The 20,937-nt window shown below is 43.6% G+C and overlaps 1 long non-coding RNA gene across 1 annotated transcript in view; it reads left to right on the top strand.

The window, feature by feature from the left end:
- LOC147172751 (uncharacterized) overlaps positions 1–20,937 on the top strand; it is a 259,688-nt gene that overhangs the window by 103,921 nt on the left and 134,830 nt on the right. Inside the window, exon 4 of the long non-coding RNA XR_015095416.1 lies at positions 18,002–18,064. This is a non-coding gene — a long non-coding RNA (uncharacterized LOC147172751). The remainder of the gene's footprint in view (positions 1–18,001; positions 18,065–20,937) is intronic.

The raw sequence follows: 20,937 nt of genomic DNA, 5'->3' as shown, positions 1-20,937 counted from the left end.
AGTTACCGTAAATGTTGCAAAAGTACATATAACCAGATTCTCAATCCTTTAATTTTGTTGTTCTCCAGTCAGAGCAGATGAATAGACCCCCCCCCCCCCCCCGCCCCCGCCTCCATTAAGCACATTCCCTTGATAACAATGCATTGATGGGTACTTTACTTCTTTGTGTGTGCATTTTGTATGTGTGTCGCACGGAGTGCGGCGCTTTGCAGAATTGGGTGCTGATGGCGAGTATGAGTGACTGATTGGGTTTTGATTGAGGCGTCCCTGCGACGATAAGAGATGGAGCGTGCCCGGGAAGCCCATTGACAGGCTGCTGATGAAGCCCAAGTCGAGGTAGGAGAGAAGGCAGTGAGAGAGAGGGAGACGAAATCGAGGGAGCTCGAGGAAATTAATAACAGGATAAGAATCAATTAAGTCAATTGACCCGACACGCATGTTTATAGACAAGCTGGTTGTGTTTTGTCTGCCTTTTTTCCCTGAGAATCATACACCTGCCAAACAAAAGTCAATTGGCCAAAGCAATATGTAAGTCATGCATTTTCCATCTACAAATGCAAATGTGTCGCTCCTGAGAAAGGCAAGCAAGGAAAGACTTCAGTCCAACAAAGATTATGTATTGCATCAAAAAATGGCGGATGACAGGTTTGGTTGATCGGTGCATGGTAGTTGTAGTGACCAATAGCACAACGCCTGTACTGAGATTTGTATTTTATCATCAAACTCTGCCAGGAAACTTAAATAACAATAACATGTCGTTCATTTGTCTAGTGTCTCAATAGGGTGAATTTCCTGGCTCAAAACCCAGAAAAAAAGACCTTCAAACCAAATAACCCACTCTCTAAACGTATTTATACGTTTTTTATGCTAGAGTATACAGAAGGCTTTGAGACAGCTTCTGACATGAAGAGGTCGCTTAAAGCAATGGTAGTTATTACAAAAAACGGCCAGAAGGTGGCAGCAGAGTATAAGAGATCAGCCAGAGCCATGTTGCAACAAGCTCGTTTTTCGCAAGTGCTTTCAACAGGTTTGGGAATCATGATGAAACTTCTATATATAACTATATTTTAATGCTAACTGCTGCAAAACGGAAAAAAACACAAATATATATATTTTTTCCTGATGAAGAGACTCTAATCTTTCTTTTAGTAGGTTCCATGTTTTATAGCAAAATAACTGAATATTCTGTAGACCTTGCAAAATCCGTCAAAATCCAATAAAACAGCCAGGAGCTAAGGGGGTTGCGTCAGTAAAAATGGCTGGGAGTGAATGAGTTAGGTATAGTCCAAAGGATTAGTTTTGGCCTGTCTGGGACGTTTCTGGGCGGAGACTCAACATTTTTATTCTAGCCAAGCAGTAGAGGCAAGCTACTATCGGTGACATATGCAAATTTCTCTGTGCGTTCTCCCGCTCCAGATTGGCGGATTGCTTTCACGCTCGTTCCTGGTTGGCTGCTGTCCTCGGCTTCCTTGATCAGTTTAGAATGTTGTGTTTACAAACAGCAACGAAAAAACGTTGGACAGTACTTTTTAAGTTTCACAGCATACATTATTTTAAACTTAAAATGTGTGCCAGATTATATGCCAATTGGACATACTGGTGGGTGGGATTTATTTATTTATTTTTAATCCATATTTTGCCACAATGCAACGACTGTACCCCTTGGTGAAAACACTTTTTGCAATTGCCCATTTGTCTAGTGTATGTGGTTCAAATTTGGTGGCAATCGAGTGAATTCCCTTTGGAGGAGTTTTTCCCAGGCACAACCCCTGGAAATGGCCCAGATCCCAGAAAAACTGCATCTTATCACCAAATTTCCTACCATAGATCAGAGGTGCCCAAGTCCTGTCCTCGAGAGCCCCTACCCAGCTTGTTTTCCATGTCTCTCTCCTCTAACGCAGCTGAATCCAATGATCAGCCCATCAGGTCAAGCTTTGACCCTGATCCTAAATCAGGTGTGTTGGTGGAGAGAAACATGGAAAACAGGCTGGATAGGGGTTCTCGAGGACCGGACTTGGGCACCCCTGCCATAGATCCTGCATTGATATTCGTGAATCCTCTCATAATGAACATTGCATTCAAAATGTTTTCATTTTATCAGCGTGAGAAAAACTCCAAAAAGGTGATTAAATTCCTGATTTGAATCACATCTGTTATATACCCATACACCAACACAGGTGATTGCACACTCACTGAGTTATATTCATTAGAAAAAGTGTTGTACTAAAATTGGCTGTTTCTGACTGGCTGCATGCTTTTCAAACTAGGTTAGTGGATCAGCAAGGGAGTGAAACAATAAGAGCGATGATCCCTGCTGTGAACCTCTTTATGCCACATAGATGAGTTTGAGTGTTTTTTTCCCCCCTCCTTATGTCTACAGTAAGAAAAAAAAGAAGACAAATCATGTTTTCCTAATGTTTCCCCACTACCATAATTCCACCGACTCCCTATGATGAACTACATAATTGTCTCTCTTCAGTCTCCTGCCCTGGGTTGATTTAGGAGCCAAATGGCAGCCCATTAGCATGTCAGAGTGACTGCGAGCCGAAGGTTTTTTTTTTTTAGCGGCCCCGCGGAGAGAGGGCTTTCTCCGCACGTCTTCTATGATTCTCCATCGCCATCGAGAGTGGAGCATCAAAGGCGACGACTAACTATCCTCGCCCTCTGTCTCCTTTTGGCCTCCGGGTCCACAGTGTAATTTGCTCTGGCTCTCTTTCTTCCGCTGTCTCTCACTTGGTCTTCTTACCCGGCTGGCGACGAGGTCAAAATGAGTCTTCTGCTCTCTAAAGACGATTATGTCGCAACGTGTCGTTACTCAGAGGAGCGACGGGCGGGCCCCGCGGGGGACCCTGTAGGCCAACGTGTCTTACAACGGGGAGCGGCGGCGACACCTTCGAGCTATCAGAAGCTGTGCACTCAATTGGTTTGTCGGGAGAGTGAAATGTAGACCTTGTCTTTGGTGCAAGAAACAGTGGAGTTGGGTTCGTCTGATCAGGTGCGTTTGGAATCACTCATCCAGTACGAACTTAAGAAGTGGGTCAGTAACCTGTTTGGCGTTCTGCTTGTATTCAACTCTGAGGAGGCCTTTGGGGTAAACCTAGGAAATGGTGGATGGCCTATAACGGCATAGGCGACATGGAATGCCTCAGTGGAAGAGGTGACTCGTGTCTGGAAGTCCAGAATTCCTTATCAGACCATTGCCGCCTGACTAAGTCATATCAGCCCCAAAAAAAAAAAAAAATACTCAGGTTATACCACACTCATGAAATTGATGTGCTCGACCAGAGTTTTTACTTTGCTTTTAGTTTGGCCCAAACCAAGGAGCCGGTAAACCAGAGAGAATACGGCGAACAGAGGATACTGTGGTGCTACCCACCTTGGTACACCACCCCAAAGCGATTTTTAATAACCATATCTTACATCTGAGACTTGGGTTGACAACACCTTATTACCATCAGAAGCTATGCGGTCAAACGAATTGTCAAGGAAAAATGGAGATAGTTTGATAGCATGAAGATGAGCACTTGCTCCTAAGAATATACGGTGCAACAAATACGGATGTGTCCTGGTCTTACCAATTCAGTGTTCTGTGCATGTCCAACTGGGAGGCCTTCAGGTTGACCTAATTCAGGCTTGATGGACAGAGATTGGCCTTGAGATGTCCACATTTTTTGGCCCAAGAAGGTATACTCGGCTACCGCCAAACTTACTGTTATTTTTTGGATTGTTTTGTATGCAAGGAATATAAATATTTTTATCAGGCAAAGGTTTACTGTAATTATGACTTTACTACTGCAATAGTGATTTATTTACATTGAGTCTCGGGGTATGTCACAATCGTAAGAATGGACATCTTTTCTGTATTTATGTCCTTCACTAATCACTTGCTACTCTTCGGTTTACATTTTTGCAACCAACACTCAAAATACCAACCTGTTGTCTCAGACAGGAAAACATGCATGTTTTTCAAATTACCGTAACTCCTGAACCGTTAGCGCTAGCAACAATATTCTACCGGCTTCTGAAAGCAGAGAAGCGTAGCTTTACGTCGATACCAGATACGTTGCGGTAGCTGACAGATTGTCACGTGTGGAGGAGGGGGGAAACCGTGCGTCATAGAGGGGAGTGACTTCAAATCACCGTAACCGTTTGTGCTAGCAACGTAATTCCAACGGCTTCTGAGAGGGAAGAAGCGGAGCTTTGCGTCGATACCACGTGCGTTACGGTAGCTAGCAGATTTTCATGTGTGGAGGAGGGGGAAGTGGTGTGTCATAGAGGATAGTGACGCAGGAGACAGGAGATGACGCGCGTTTTTAAAATCACCGTAACTCCTTAACCATTTGCGCTCGCAACTTATTCTCAAAGCGGAAGAACCGGAGCTTTACGTTGAGAGTAAAAAACAAGAAAAACAGGCGGACTGCTATAATAGTATTTAGAGGAGTAATTATTATTATTTTTTGAAACACTTTTTGGTATGATTGGATTTTTTTACTGTGTCAACAAGAACCATACTGGAGGGCCATTGTTTACTAACCGATTGGGACCAGAGAGAGGGAATTTCAGAAAGCAGCCTTGCACTAAATTTGAGGAAGGTACCAACCTGTTTTTTAAGTAAGTCTTGATTATCACTTATTAAGCAAAAGCACTGAGATTTGGCTCCAAGAATATGTCTGGGGGCTTCTCCAAAGGAAGTTGAGTCGCCCTCCTTTATCTTTGTCCCCCCCGACTTTTCTCTAAGCCCCCGTACTTCATATTCAGCAGCCCGGGGCTTGAGCCTATCTTGTCTCCTCCCTTTTTTCAATTAATTCTCTTAGAGCGGCGACATGCAATATACTTCAACGCGCTTAAATGGAACTCGCGCAGCATATGTAGCATTTGGCGCAAGGAGGGGGGTGGGAGGCTGTGGGGGGGCCTTGTGCGAAACGAGCTAACAAGCCCGCCGTGCCATGCGACGACCAAACGCAGCTGTTTGAGTCACAACACATCTAATACACATTTCATCACTTCTTAAACAAGCCATCAGCAAGTCTAATGCTCCGGGATGGAGAGCAGCGCTGTGATACATGTGCCTTCAAAGCTATTTCTTAAACATCAGCACTTAGTACTCGCTCCCTCCAAGCCCCCAACCGCACCCCACAACCCATACATTTAGTAAGCAGTGCTGATAATTCACATTTCGAATTTTCTTGCCACTCAGATTTCTTAAAACAACAGCTCCATCAGTCGCCGAGTTCTAATTGACGCTACCCATAGATTGCTGCTGCCTATTCTATGGCTGCCGCCTTATCCGAATGACAAATATGGCTACATGCGTATCACAGGTGAACAGCTCAGTTTTTGTCACATTTTTGAATGGAGCAAATGCAGACAAAGTGTCACTCAAGCGAGGCCGGTCGTATTCACCCCTGCGTGTCTGTCTCAGGGCTTAAGACTTACTCTCTCATGACATCTTACCATTTTAAACCTTATTTGGTTTGCAAAAGTGAAATTAAGCTCTCTCCGCCACCCCTCCTTTGGTTGAATTTTGGACAGCAAAGCTCTCGACCGAGATAAGGAGGGGTATAACTTTTGGGGATTTCAAAAGGGATGTGTAGGGGAGGTCACCGGGGAGAAGATGGTAGCAACAGCCGAGGCGCAAAGGGGTGGAAGTTTTTGGCTGCGAAGATACTCCACGGAGTGACTCCGGAGAGATTTAAAAGGGGAACTTCTCTGCTGTGACCAACAGGCCACAATCCCATGATGCCCGGTAGTCTCTGTGGCACTCATCCTCCCCTCACTTCGCCGTAGTCCTCAAAAAGTTAGCATGAGCTGATGGGAGGTCAAGATGTGAGAACAGACTGTTCATACATTATTGGCTTTCTTGGTGTTCACAGGGTGGATCACTCTTAGAGAAGTTGTGTGAAGGGCATGAACACTGTTGTCCCAAATTCTTCAAGACTTTTTTTTTTCTGGTGACCTTTTCTTTGGTTCAGGGCCAATACAACATTTTTTTCTACAGCAAGATGTCATAAAATGTAGCTGAAATCATTCTTGGGTAGTGTAGTTTGAACAGAAATGGTATGTTTTCAGGACAGTTTTGGCGGCCAGTCGAGCTACTTATTCTTAACACATTTCCGTTGCTTCTTTAGCTATACAGATTTTCCAGTAAACAGTAGACTTTTCATCAGACAGCGGAAATATGTCAAAGAAGCATAAGTCTTGTCACATATGTACTGTATACGTAATGTTAACCATGATCCTCAGAACTTTTTTTTATTTTTATATTTAGCTATATATTTCTGTGAAAATTATGTCTAGAAATAACCCCCCTCTCTGCCAGAAATAACCCCTGGCCACTCCTCTAGTCGCAAGGACCTTTTTTCAAGTTTCTCATAATTGCTGGGGCCAGAAATAAATGACAGACCTGCACCCATCGGCGGACTGACGGATGAGCGCGCCTGGGCTGTTTAAATGTGTCTCTGCAAACACTGTTAGGCCCGTGTAAACAGCACTCCATTGATTAGCCACTATTCATGATCAGCACGTCTCGGGCTGCACTGGATTAGTCAACATACCGACCCCTCCCTCATGTTTGCGCCGGCCAGGCCAATTTCAATGCCAAGGCCTCATCGGAACGCAGATCACGCCCGAGGGCGAAGGGGAACGGAGGTGCTCGTGCAGAAATATTGAACCGTCAAACTCGGGGAGCGGCATCCGTAAGCCTCTCCGCAAACTATTTTAACAAGTTTGCCATGATGCAACGCTGTTTATCTACTCTGACAAGTGTGACAGGGTGTCACACCATGAGCGCAGACCTGGTGTTGCTAATAGCCCCTCGGACTACACCGGCTAGCTAGTCGGTGGCTACAGGAAAACAGAGTCCGAGAGTGACAGCCATAGGGATGGAGAACGAGGGGTGTCCACACATGGAGAGCGGCTTCATTGTGGCACCCCATTTTCGCTATTACACTTACATACATCCCCCTCAAGCTCCGAACACCAACACCACCTCCTTTTGCATGGTAATTATTTTCCAGCCCAAAGGTAGCTGCAGGCAACGTCAGCCACTGCGTCAGGGACCAGCGCATTAGCTGGCCGCTGCATTATTTATTTGTGCACGGGCAGCCGGATGGATACCCCAAATCCACCGAGACTTGGGGCAAAGGGAGGGGGTTGCTGCTCTCCTCTCAATGTCATTGTTCAAGGCAGTTGTGGCACCCCCTGAACGGCTCACCGGCGAGTGGCTCAAGGGCAAAACGGCATGAGACACTTTGCGTGGGAGTCCTCGTTAGGTGCGTAATGTATTCTGAAAAGCGGGTCAGCGGTCTGGTAACTGGTCCTCGCTTATGCAAGAAGCGACCGTTAAGGGTCTGCTGGATGACCATCTAAAGAGTCCTGCAGGACATTGCCGAGTGCCAGGTAAAATGGAGGGTCATGAAGTTCAAATTGCCTTAAGGCTCTCGGTGTACTTGACGGCCATATGGAGAACAGTCCACCCTTGGGTACTACGGGTAAAACAGGCATTTACCTCCGTCCCATCTTGTGTATCAATAAAGGGTTATTGCACCCAAATACCAGTGGGCTAGGCTAGGTCAAAACATGTCAGCCCCGCACAGAGAGACAATGCGACATGGCTCAGCGATTGTGACGTTTGGGGAGCTAATACCCTAGCGTGCCCCCCTGCGTCCTGGTTCTGTCCGACATGAAACCACCCTGACCTGTCAGCCCCGCACCATCGCATGGTAGCGCCTGCGATGACAGCCCGACCAGTGTCCCTGTCACGGCTTCTCATCCACACGTGCCCACCATGTGCGTGTCCGCGACAGCAGTAACTCCAGCCGGCGCCCCCCCTAGCATCCCGCCCCACCCATCCTCGCTCCCCTTGTTCCTCGCCCCCCTTGTTCCTCGCCGTGTCCCCGCTTGCCAGCCGGCTCGTCCGCATGAGATGCTCAGATGGCCTCGTGACATGACAGCGACATGGTATCGATGCTCGGCGGAGCACCTGCAAGGCCGAACACGTCAGGCTGGCTCTGTAATGGAAAAGATCCACAGCACTCTGGTTTTCCAAGACAGATTTACTTTTAGTTTCTCAATGTTTTATAAAGAAACCACACACAAAAGTCCTCAAGGCTTGTGCTGCCCCAAGGCCTTACTATTGGTCACCAACTACCGGCTGCAATCTTGGAGATTAAAAAATGAAGAAAAAAAAATATATATATATATATATAGATGCCAAAGCATACAGAAGACTTTGATGCACCTTATGATATGAAGAGGTGGCTTAAAGTAATGGTACTTATTACAAAAAAACGGCCAGCACGTAGCAGCAGAGTATAAGAGATCAACCAGGGCCATGTTGCGAAAAGCTCTTTTTGACAGTGGTTTCAAAAGGAATGTGAATGTTGATGAAACTTGGCTTTGTTTTGATGCATAACGGAAACAGATACAAATATACTTTTTTTTTCCTGATGAAAGAAGAGATTCTAATCTTTGTTTTGGTAGCCTATGTTCCTTGTTTTTATAGTAATATAACAAAATATTCTGTGGGCCTTGCAAAATCGGTTAAAATCCAGTTAAACATCTGGGAGCAAAGGCGGTTTCTTCAGTGAAAATTGCTGAAAGTGAATGAGTTAAGTATCATGCTCAAAAACAGATTGCAGATGTATTTGGTTCATGTTCAGATTGTGTGTTTGTAACGTGCTTGGTTTTTGACATATCTTGGGCTACTTATTAGAAAGGGCCAGGGTGCTGCTGGTCCAAATCTCAGATAAACTGGAGTGTTTATTGTGATTGTCCTTGTCAGAATGCCTACTTTAGCATGCTGCAAATCCAGATTTCTTTGTGAATTTGTAGTTTCGGCTATGGAAGACGAAAAGCAATCACAATGTTTAAATGTCACCGAATGACAAAAGCGTCAGTGATAGAGACAGTTTCCACTTTGCCCCGACACTCCCTCCTAATGGAAGCCGACGCCACCAGAGCGATCCGGACGGACGATGGGACGAGCATCGCAGGCGTCCAACCTACCAATTATTTTTCTGGCTCATTTTCTCCGGTCCTGCTCGCTTTCTCGGCAGAAGAAAATGTGGCGGAACACTGAAATATCTACTTGACGGGTCTTTTGATCCGGCAGGACAGCTGCCTGTCACATGCAACGTAGTTCCACCCCAGAGCGTTAACATACACACACATACACATATATATTTAAACTGTACGTTTTATGTATGTCATGTGGAAGATGTACACAAGTACGGTATGTCACAACACAAACACTGACAAACATGCCTACTACTATACTGTTGTGATGTGTTACGTACACATGCTGCATAATGCATGTGAGCAAACAACAGTCTCCTTTAATAAAACAACAACGACGAATGTGCTATTAAATAATAATTACGAGTTCAACAGAGACAGTCTTGCTTCCCTCAAATGGCCTTTTGAGAAACTTCAAATAGTTGTCATGAAGAGTTTTCTTGAAGAGTTGCCTCTTTGTGGAAATCCGCTTCTTCACTAACCGTGCCAGCAAGCTGAAATCTGCGAGTTCACAAACTCCGAAGAATACATCTTGTACCGCCCCCGCTGATACGTTTGCAACAGACCTTTTTTTATGTCTGACCAATCAGGCGTTGTTTAGGGCGGGACAAAACCAAGTAGTGTCGATGGCGGTGGGGGGAAAACAGACAAATCTAACAGACGAATGGACGCTGCAATTAATTACTCATCGTTTCCTTGTGAATGTTGAACAGCGAGAGGCGCTTCGTGCATTTTTAACTGGTAAAGATGTTTGGCTTTTTTTCATCCCCTGCGACGAGCCTGAAGATCCACGGCATTGATTGGTCAAAACAAACGTTGCAAAGATGCCGCATAGTCCAATCAGCTCGAAGTATTGTACAGCTAGTTCCTCCTTTCCGGAACGGATTTGCCGAGTGAAGCTCCAGATTGATAATGTGAAGAAGTCTCTTGAGTGAATCGCAATTGAATCAATCTGGCTTGTGAGGTTACCTCTTGATAATAGTTGGGTTTCTATCCACCCATTTTTTCAAAAATAAAACTGAATGAAAACGCAAAAAATTCAAAGGGCCCCAAATTCGGCCAAAATTTTTTTACACTTGGAGCGGGTGGATTTTGAAGTGTATCGTAAAAAGGAAAATGCGAATTTTGGCTATAGAAAACAGGTTTTGCGAATAACCTCTGGCAAGACCGGATACACGTCGCACATTTTGACAATATTCGCGAAAGAAGAACAGATGGAAACGGGTATAAGTCGCGTGTCACATTTTCAGTAAATTCGCTTAAAAAATTTCAAACAATTGGATGAAAACCTGACTAATGACGTCATGTTTTTGTGGTTCAGTAAAAGCTAATACCGTACTCTAAAAAAACAGATACAGGCTAGCAGTTTTTCCATTTCAATGCATCGGTAGATATGCAGTGTTCAGTCACTTGGTGTGCAGCAAAGAGTGATGATGGCAATTTACAAAATTTGCGAAATCAAAAATAAATGTCTTGCAGATGATTTGATGTTGAACAAATCCACTGGAAGTACGCATCACGAGTTTGCTGCACTGCTTTGAAAATATTCGATGGCAACGATACAATAATTACATGTCGTTCAGATTACTCGATACTTTGTGTCAATCACATCACAAACAAGTCACTCAACATCGGTTCCGTGGTGTCAATCCGCGACGAATGACAGCCTAAATGAACGCGTGTTATTCACTCATCCTGTTGCTTCGGCGTCATTTCCGCCTCGCTGATCATCGCCGTCGCTCCGAGATGAGCGGTTGCCTGTCGTTTCAAATCGAGCAGTGAAGTCGAAAGAACTTTCCTGCAAAAGCTCCCATTTTGTGCTTTTATTCTACTTCCTCAGCAGTTAGTGCAAGTAAATACGTAGGCAAACTGTAATGAGTCTCATTGTATCACATCTTTTCTTCTTCTTCTGCGCATTGCCCAAAGGGAAACGCCTCGCGCCTTCATGTGCAGCTTCAGCACTTTGTTTTGCTCTTAGGTGTGAAAAAAAAAGAAAGAAGAAAATAGAAATGAACGATACTGTAGTTTTAGCCATTTTGTGCATCAAAGTCCAGTTAGATGACAACCTCGCTAACCACTATGCTAACTGCCCACGAGTCTCAGTCCTGAGAGCCTTTACTGCATGCGTGCATTCTCCCCAGCAGTCGTCGCTCCCCTTTTCTTCCCTTTAATTACAGTAAGTACAGCGGACCCTTCCCCCGGGCTTGTTTGAACAGATCAACCTAGCGGAGGAACCAAGAAAATGCTAATTAGCCTGCTAATGTTGCTGACCGCGCTGGTTCCCCCCCCCCAGCACTGCTGAGTTGTATTGACAAAAAAAAAAGGGGGGGGGAGGGAGGACAATAGGAATCTGTATTCAAATGACGAGCTCAGCCAGTGTGGGAAGACATTTAATACTGTGCAAAAGTCTTAGGCCGCAACGAGCTTGGTTTTAATGAGTCGTTTTCGGAGTATACAAATTGACTCATAAGACAAAATTCCTTGTTGGAGGTCTGGCCTCTCTACTTGGTGGCTTTGCAGTTTTTGTCATTTTTATGGCATTGCTCGAATAATTTGCACAAACAAACAAAAGTATTGGAACGGTGAGGCGGGTGCTTTATTTTTGCACATTTGAAAAAAATTGATTTCACTCCTTTACTTAAAGGTAAGTTAATTACACTGAGTATACGTCACTTTCCCCATTCGTTACAAAGACGGAAGTCAATTTGAATGTCGACGCACGATTACTGCTTTCCTGGCAGAAGCTGCAAAACAACAATTCTGAGGAGACAAAAAAGAAAAATGGAAGCTACCTGGATAAAAGGACAATCAAGGATCGACATTGGCGCCGATTTCACTCGCTGGCGTGAGCTAAAAAAAAAGACGCAATGCGCTTGTCCTCATGGGAAATTAGGTCTTACTTCAGGCTTAACATTATAACGTAATCAACTTAAACTAAAAGTCCCTTAGTGTTGCTTTAAATTTCAAAAGTAATAACTTAAAATGAATGTTTACTGTAAATTATATAGATTGCCCTTTTCGGAAAAAAAGAGTTTTGTTTGCATTAGCTAGCGTTGGTTTAGGCTTTGCTAGTTTTGCTAACGTTATGAATTGATCAACAAAAAAATATTTCTTCACTGAAAAAAATCGGCAATGGTAACCGACGTGCGCCGAACACTATTTATCAGAATTTCTCACGAACTTCCCGATGCCTGCTACACCTGCGTTGAAAAAATATCAATGACATAAAATTTTCATCACATTATACTACTTCTTACTACTTTATTATTACACTTGCTTATACTGCGTTATAAATATACTACTTTATATTACTTTCATCACATTATATTCAACAACAAAAAATCTTACAAGCCAAAAATAATATTTTCTAATCACATGTCCCCCTTTGAAATGAACTGAAAAGGCGCTAGTGTTTAAAGCTCTGACTGATTAATCAGCTGACTGATATTGGCTCTATTAAAATTGACGACAATTTTTAAAATATTTTTTAAAATTTAATTTCCCCCCCACATTGACACTTTACAACATACAACCAAGATAATGACAATCAAAAACCGCCCATAAAAAAATTGGCTTAATTTTACCGATTAATTATACCCCCCCCCTCCACACACACACACACACACACACACACACACACACACACACACACACACACACACACACACACACACACACACACACACACACACACACACACACACACACACACACACACACACACACACACACACACACACACACACACACACACACTTAAGTTATACAAATACTAAACAACAAAGTGTTGTAAAACATTTCAAATGTTATGCCTGTAATTCAGATCTTTATTGTTGTAAGTGGTATGGGAAATTAATTGGCCGATTAATCAGGAATCAGAATTTTATTCTGTCAAATATCGGAATCGGCCTAAAAAAAAAAAAAATCCATTTCAAATGGGCCTTAACTTTTTGCATTATTTCCTTTCAAATCTGAGCAGTTGTTCGATCCAGTACAACTTCTGGTGCTCAACTCGAGTGCAACGCAGAAGGCTTGTAATACATTTCCATGTTTCCGCGCGCATGTGTGTGTGTGTGTGTGCGCGCGTGCACGTGCACGTGCGTGCGTGCATGCGTATGACTGGGAATCTGGATCAATACTATTGACCTGTTTACTTTGGTGCTGGTTTACCACTTGAAACATTAAAAGCAGACTATTAGTAATTCTTTGGCCCTGCTTTTTCCTGATTGGCCAGCATGGAATGGTGGGGGTTAAGGATGGTGGTCTATTTGGGGGAGAGGGGGGGGGGGGGGGGGGGTCAAAAAATAAAACAGACAGTATGTATTTCTATATAGAATTGGTAGTCGGAGTGTAATCCTCTTGACTCCTTGCTATCAGCTTTTGCCACCGTCTCGCCGCTCGCCTCACACTCGATGTGGTCACTCAAGCCTATCGGAGGGCCGCGGGGCATTGTGGGGGCCGAGCAGCGCCGCCCTCGCTCCCGACCCTCGGGCGCTTTTGTGCTCGCCCCCCCCCCCCCCAACACCCTCCCTCCCCTTCCAGTCCTGTATTTCTTAAAATGATTCATGTTACCACCCTTTTTTTTTCTTTTTTTTTTAAGTTGTTTGTCCATCGATTTGTCATCCCTTGACTCCTCGCCGCCCTCCCACCTCCTTTTGCGGAGAGAAGCGGGGGTCCGTCATGTTGTTGTTGTTGTTGATGCATGCTGATTTATTTACTTATTTCAAGTTATTTACGGCTATTACAGAATCTACCTTGTATCATCCGGGAGCATCTTGCCGCTCTCCCTGCTCCCCGCCGGTGTATTTTTTAATTCCCCCTGATGTCGGCAGGCTGCAGTAATGTCTCCCAAGCCCACCTGAGGAGGTGATTGACACCTGGCCCCTCTGCTGTGGAGGCCACTCACCCCCCCCCCTCCCCCCTCCCTCACCATTTCAGCAGACAAAAAAAAAAAGATGCCTGCATGGTAAAGTGTTAAGGAAGGGCAAAGGGGACGATTCGGGGGGCACCGTGTGCGTATGCGTTAGCAGGAGAGTCTGATGAAATCTCCCGGGGAGGTGGTCTACAACCTCCCACCCCCCCCCCCCCCCCCCCCAACATACACACACACACCTCACTCTTACATTTCCAAACACTCCACTGTTTCGCTTGCTTTTCCTCGCTCTCCTACACTGTGTCCCTGCTGGCTTATGCATTAGTATTCATAGTGGTTGGACTCTGTTTGGAAGGGAAGGGAAGGGGGTCAGGGGAGTCGTTGTGGGGGTCCCCTTTGCCAGCTGCTATACCGGGATTGGCTGTATAATGGCAGCGGACGCTCAAACAAACAGGAAATGCACCCCCCCAAAAAAAAGAAAAAAAAGACCAGCCGTGAGAATTAGGGAGCAATTAATCTGTTGGGAAAAAGTGACAAGAATGACATTCACTAAGCGCCAAGACCTCTGCCAAGGCCCCATTTTGGATCGAGACCAAATGGTGCACCCTCATAGATCCCGACCGGCTGATTAACGGCTGTGTTTTGTCATTAAGATTGATGAAAGTCACTTAGGAATTAGGATGTTTTTTTTCTACCCCCAACACGCTCAGCTTTAATGTTACAAGAGTGCTTTAGTATTTATCGCCTTGTTTGCTTTTTTTTTTTTTTCCTCCTGAAATTGTTGGTTAGAAATATTCATTTTAGTACCACTGGCATTTTGCATTACAGTTCATTTAACATTTTTGTCCATGAAATTGGTTTTCAGGGGAAGAAATATAGATTAACATCCAGAAAACTAAACGACTAATGTAGTGATCACAGTGGATCTGATAATAAATGGAAGAGAGGTGAGGAGGGGGGGGGGGGAGTAGCAAATAGCAATTTCCATACTTTGCTACAGGTTGCTACCTGAATTCTGCCACATTATTTAAAAAAACATTTGAATCAAGTAGTTGTAACTCAGAACTCTGGCAAGGCATATATTCCACTATACAAGCTTTTAATAACTCAAAGCATCGACAACCCTCTGCGTCCGCTCGGCAAAATTTGGGAATGTTTTGGCAACATCATCGTAACACATCCTGCGCTCTAAAAACAGTTGGGTCAAAAATAACCCAACGATGGGTCAGAAACGGACCGATCCTCTAAGTGGGTCAATTTGACCCAATTTTGAGTCAAGAAATTGGTCTTTTAGTGTAAAACAACTCATAAATATTGATTAGATGCTTTACAACCCAGGAAGTTGGGACCAAATTGACCCATAAAGTGGATCGGTCTATTTTTGATCCAAAATTGGGTTATTTTTGACCCAACTGTTTTTAGAGTATGTCAAAAGTCAGGCCTTCAAATTAAAAGCACAACTGTATAATGCACATTTCATAAAAGTTTCTTTATACTCTTCTTCTTTTCCTTCTTGTTCTTGTTCTTGTTCTTTGTCTTGTTCTTCTTGTTCTTGTTCTTCTTCTTCTTCATAGGTTAAAGGTTCGAATTCCGCAAGAGGCTTGGTACACCCTCAACCAAATGACAAGTCTGGGTCTCGAATGAACAAAAGAATGAACATAAGAAACATGTTTTTGAAATTTTCTGAGAAAAAGGACGGGGATAACACACACACACACTCCACACAAAAAGGCCGGTGCACAGGTTCGAACGTAAAAACTGAGTTTTTATTTTTGTTTACTATACATTTGATTTATCTTTATACTATTATCAACTGCTACACAACTACTCTTATAAGCAAATATGACAGTTGGTAGTTGTGTGAAAATATTACTTAAAATGACATCTGTAATGGTAGTAATAAAAATTAAATATATTATTATTATTATTATTATTGTTGTTGAAATGAGTCAACCAGCGTTAATAATTTCAATTTTCTTTCATATCAGATGTCTTCTGATTCATTCAAATATTGTCAAATTTAACATAATCCATGTGCTCGTCTGTATTTTTGATAGTCAGTGTGTTCTCATTGGATCCTTCCAGAAGGGGACAGTAGAGAGCAGGGAGACACCTGCCCCTCCCCTTTATTGAAGAGGAGGAGGAGGAGGAATACTGGGGGGTGAAAGAATGTCCTCACCTCACAAGAACACAAGCAAGACTGGAGGTTGCTTGTTTTGCGTAATGAGCAAGATGTCAATCATCGGTTCAGATTTGGGAAAGGCGCACTTTGTACACTAATCCAGAGGTCGGGTGACACGCCACCCCGCCTTAATCATGCAGATGAACCTGACCTTGGCCGGCCTTGGCTCTCAGCTGACCCCCCCCCTCCCATCCCCGTTCGCCCCACTACCCACCCGGCCGACCTCGCTTTGCATCTCTGATTGTGTTAGGGCGCGTTTCCCTATCATCAGCAGACGGCGGACACTCCGCAAGCACCTTTTGAAAAGATGTTTTTTTTTTTTTTTTTTTAATAATCAACATAATTCAGATAAAGGGGGAATATACGGTGATGTGAAGAACACCAGTGGGATGAAACAAGAAGGGTCCTTGGCATTATTACAATGATGTGTGTTTAGCCATGAAGAGCCTGCTTCATTGGAGGGGAGGGCGTTGGGGGGGGGGGGGGGGGGTCCTAAATTAAGAGGCTGACCTTCAACAAGCGCCTCTTCTTTGTTCATTAGCGTGCTGCTTATCTCCAAAATAACACACGACTCGAGAGCAAGATGAGGCCACAGTCGTTGATGCAACACGAGGGATCTCTGCTGTTTTTTGTTTTTTTTTGGCCACACTTTCAGCAACTTGTCTGCAAATGATTTCAATGCCCTCAACTGGCGTTACAACTTTTACAGACTTCTTCTGCTTCCGTACGGCACCCATCGTAGAAATGTTCTACAAGCTTTTTTTTTTTTTTAGGTGGGACATCACCTGCTTCTTCTTCTCAGTGCTCATTTTCTTAGGAGCGATTGTGAGAAAACTGAAATCGGACAAAATCCAATCCAAGTGCTGCGCATTAAGATCTGCACACTATCATACACATGAAATCGAGTAAAAACAACTATAAAAATAAAAACAGTCAAAAACGTAGTAAAATACAATAGGTTAAAAAAATAATAATAATAAAAAGAGAAAAATGGAAACACAACAGACTTCAAGTTAATGCATCAGCTGATGGTGGCCGGATGGCGTGAAATTTGGTGCTGCCATCTTGTGGCCGAGTGTCTGAAGCAAAATCAAATCACATTTTTCAAATTTAGCAACACAAGACAAAACAAAAATCAACCGAGCAACTTGAAAATCAAAGACACTCAAAGTCACCAAACGCAAATACCCTTCGTCCCCAACATTCGTGTCAGTATGTGCTGCTCATCACAAGCTAATGCTAAAGCTAATAAACTCCCTCCAAAATGATTGCAAGTTCATTACCTTTGTTTTTATTGTATATTGAAGACATTTGGGTTTCATATCAACAAGACGACTGAAACAAGGGCCTTCATCGGGTCACAGGCATGATGCGGTTTTTGCAAATAAAGGTTATGTCGCCAAATATGAAATGTTATTCACATTAAGTGCATTTAATAATACTTTTGCTCAGCTCTCCTGTTTTGTTCACCACCACATTTAGATGTAAATACCATGAAATAAAATCTGGATTTCCGAGCCTTTCGTCTCATTTTCATCTTTGATCTGAAACCTAAATGTCTTCAGTATACAACAAAAACAAAAGGAATCGACCTTGCCGTATCACTTACTGCAGCTCTCCTTCACTTTCTGCTCTGACATTATAGTCCTTGAGAGAGTGTAATTTGTTTACTTGTTGAAATTAGAGGATCTTCACCCGGCCTATTTGCCAAGTAATGGGCATAAAAAACTGCGGGGGCATTGTAATGCAAAGACGAACATTCACAACAAACGACTCGGTTGTTTAATTTCACACTGGATGTTGTGGGCAAGCACTCCAGAGACCCAACGATTTGTATACGGGCCATTAGAAAGTCCATTTTACATTTATTTATATTCACCTTAATCTGTCAGTGGGCAATGTGACTGAATGTGAGCCAATTGTCTTTCCAGGTTCCATTGGATGGACGACCTTTTTGAAAAGACTTCTGTTGAGTTTCCACCTCAAGTCTGAAGGTAAGTCCTGCTCACTATGCTAGCTTGTAACCGGGCAAATTACGGAGGTAAGCAGCCAAGGTGTATTCGAATGCTGATACGACGGTTCGGTAGAGAATGAGGAGAGTGGTTGGCTGCTTGATTGGGAGGTTGGGGGTGGGGGGGGGGGTTGGGGGTAAATAGATGAATAAAAAAGAAAGAGGGGGCGAGCAGACACAGGCCATGGTCGATAGTGTCAAAAGCGGATGACAGATCTTAAAGAATGAATATTGATCTTTTTTTTTGGGGGGGGGGGGGCGCTTTACTCAGGCGACCTGTGGGAGGTCAGCTGGTGTAATTAGACCGGCGGATGTCTGACTCTGCACTGAGGATGGGAGGCTTAATACTATCCGGTCTGGTGGTCCTGGACAAACAGTTTGTGTATTAAAATGTTCATTTTTGTAACTTTTATTTTTTGAGTTATTACAGCTGATTTCATATCTCAATCGGAGTTGAAGGTTTTCTGATTGGGCTTTAATATTTTTAATTTTTATTCATTTTTTTTTTAGGTTTTCTAAGACTAACCCGTCCAGTTTTGTTAATATTATTTTAAATTGGGAAAAGGGAAATCAAGCTAGCTATCACGCCACGACGCTCACACGGTCCAACTTCAAAGTAAAAGTCTACTAAGGCTATTTGCTTTGCAGTTAGCGTATTATTTGCTCAACTTTATTTTGAAGTTAGCCTTCGCTATCTGTCCGCAAGCTACTACACTACGCCGCGGATGGTTGGAGAAGCCTGACCATTTACCATTTAGCATTTAAAATTTTTTATCAGATTACATTTTTGGGGTGTGCGTATGAGTGTCATGCACCATTTTAGGAAACATTTGTTGGGTATTTGTAATGCTGTCAAATTGAGTGCAATTTGAGACAAATAGTACATATACGAAAGGATTAAAATGGGAAGCTCCCTACAATACGGTACATTTACATGTACAGCTGTGTCGCCGTGAATGACTGAGCAGCAGTATATTGTGAGCGTGTGTTTCCGTGGCTTCATCCAGTTCTGATTTAGTGCTCCGCAGGCTTGGTCACAGGCCCGTGAAGCACACAGTGGCGTTCCCAGCCTTGCATCCTTTGTCCTCCCCGAGACGTTCCCGCTCGGCGGTTGACCCTCAGTTCAGCCCCCCCCCCCCCCCCCCCCCCCCACACACACACACACACACACAGGTTTATGGTTGAAGATACTCAACACCCCCACGTTGGCAGACATTGCCGCCGCACTAGTGTCGGTTGTCACCGCCCGGGGACGTCTCATGGTAAGGTGAACTCGGAGTGAACCTGCTCCAAACATAAATAACATCGCTCTATCATCTCCCCACCCGCTCCGTCTTTTTCTTTAGCCTCTGTTTTTTTTTTTTTTTTTTTTTTTTTGCCTTCCAGTTCTAGTTCCCTTCCTCTTTTCATGTGAGCGCAAATAGAAGCATTAACGCCGATGGAGGCTACACGGTTGGCAATCCACACATACACACACAAACTCAACCCTGGAAGCACCTGAGTGAAGCCATTGCACGTGACGACGACGCCAGCATCAAAGAAGTGTTCAAAAGATTAGATTTTATTCAATGATGTATTCGTTTCCGATGTTTGTGTCACTAGCAGCGGAACCTTTTAAGTTGAATGAAGCCGAGGTTGTGCAATCATAATGATTTAAAATAATAAATAATGGATACACCTCTAAAGCGGTGATTCTCAAACTGGGGTTTATGAGCCTAAAAAAGTGGAGTGTGTTATGTTAGGATTTATAAATTATAAAGTGATGCTTAAAACGTTGCCTGTGTAGATGGTCGGTTCTCGGCAAAAGTTGAATCGAGGCATGTGGACTCTCCTTGTTTGATGAAGACTTCCGACCTTTAATCCGAACGGGGACACACCCACCAGAGACATAAATTGAAGGACTCCACACCAAATGAAAAACTTCAGACTTTTTCGATTAAAGGTGAACATTTGAAATGGAAGCGATCAGAACTCATTACTCCAGTCTTAAATACTTTACGCTGGCTCGCAGTCAGCTGTAAAATAGATTTTAAAATGATGCTATTGGTCTATAAATCACTTAGGACTTGAAGTCATTAAAAAAATGCTGATGGAATATAAACCCGGTCGGGTTCTGAAGTCAGGAGACTTAAGGTCAATTTATGGAGTCCAGAGCTCAAAGCAAACAAGGTGCATCAACATTCAGCTGTGATGCTGCAAGTGTTAATGCTTTTAAATCCAGGTTAAAAACTGTACTTGTACTTTTGTAACATGATGTATAAATATGAATAAAAGTGCATTGCCTTGCCTTAAACAACCAAGACGAGTTATGTTACGTTGGTTCTACTTTTGCTTGGACGATTAATTGATGACGACTGTTTGACCCTGAAAGGATGGACCTTATTTATAATTCTTGTTATTTCCAGTGGGAAGATATTTAAATCTGGAAAAAAATGGAAGCCCACCAACATCTCAGCGTTATGTTTGACCTTAGAGGTTCTACTACATTTCCTTTCATACCTGCGCTCTCTATTTATATCACAGAATCCACATTTTAGCCTTTACTGTTTTTATTTTTCTATCTGGTCCCACTGCTCGCACTTCCTGTTAACACAGGAGGCATTTATTGATAGTCCGTTCCCATTAGTGCTGTTTACCTGTCAGGGCTGGCTGCGCTAATGAGAGAGCTTTGGGGAGAGAGGAAAAAAAATGAGTCGGGACGGTTAACCGCTAATGGATGTTTACAGCCTCCCTGGATACCACCACTGTGTTTGCCGCCACCTCTGCCGCTAACCGCTATCCACCATGTAGCTGGCGCGCACACTCTTGCAGGCTAATTGGCACTGCACTGAAAGGCCAATCTGGGCCCTATTTGAT

This window comes from Leptonotus elevatus, chromosome 6 (assembly GCF_054856555.1).
Source record: "Leptonotus elevatus isolate MCC_2025b chromosome 6, RoL_Lele_1.0, whole genome shotgun sequence".
NCBI lineage: Eukaryota > Metazoa > Chordata > Actinopteri > Syngnathiformes > Syngnathidae > Leptonotus > Leptonotus elevatus.
This window is presented reverse-complemented; position numbering and strand designations above follow the sequence as displayed.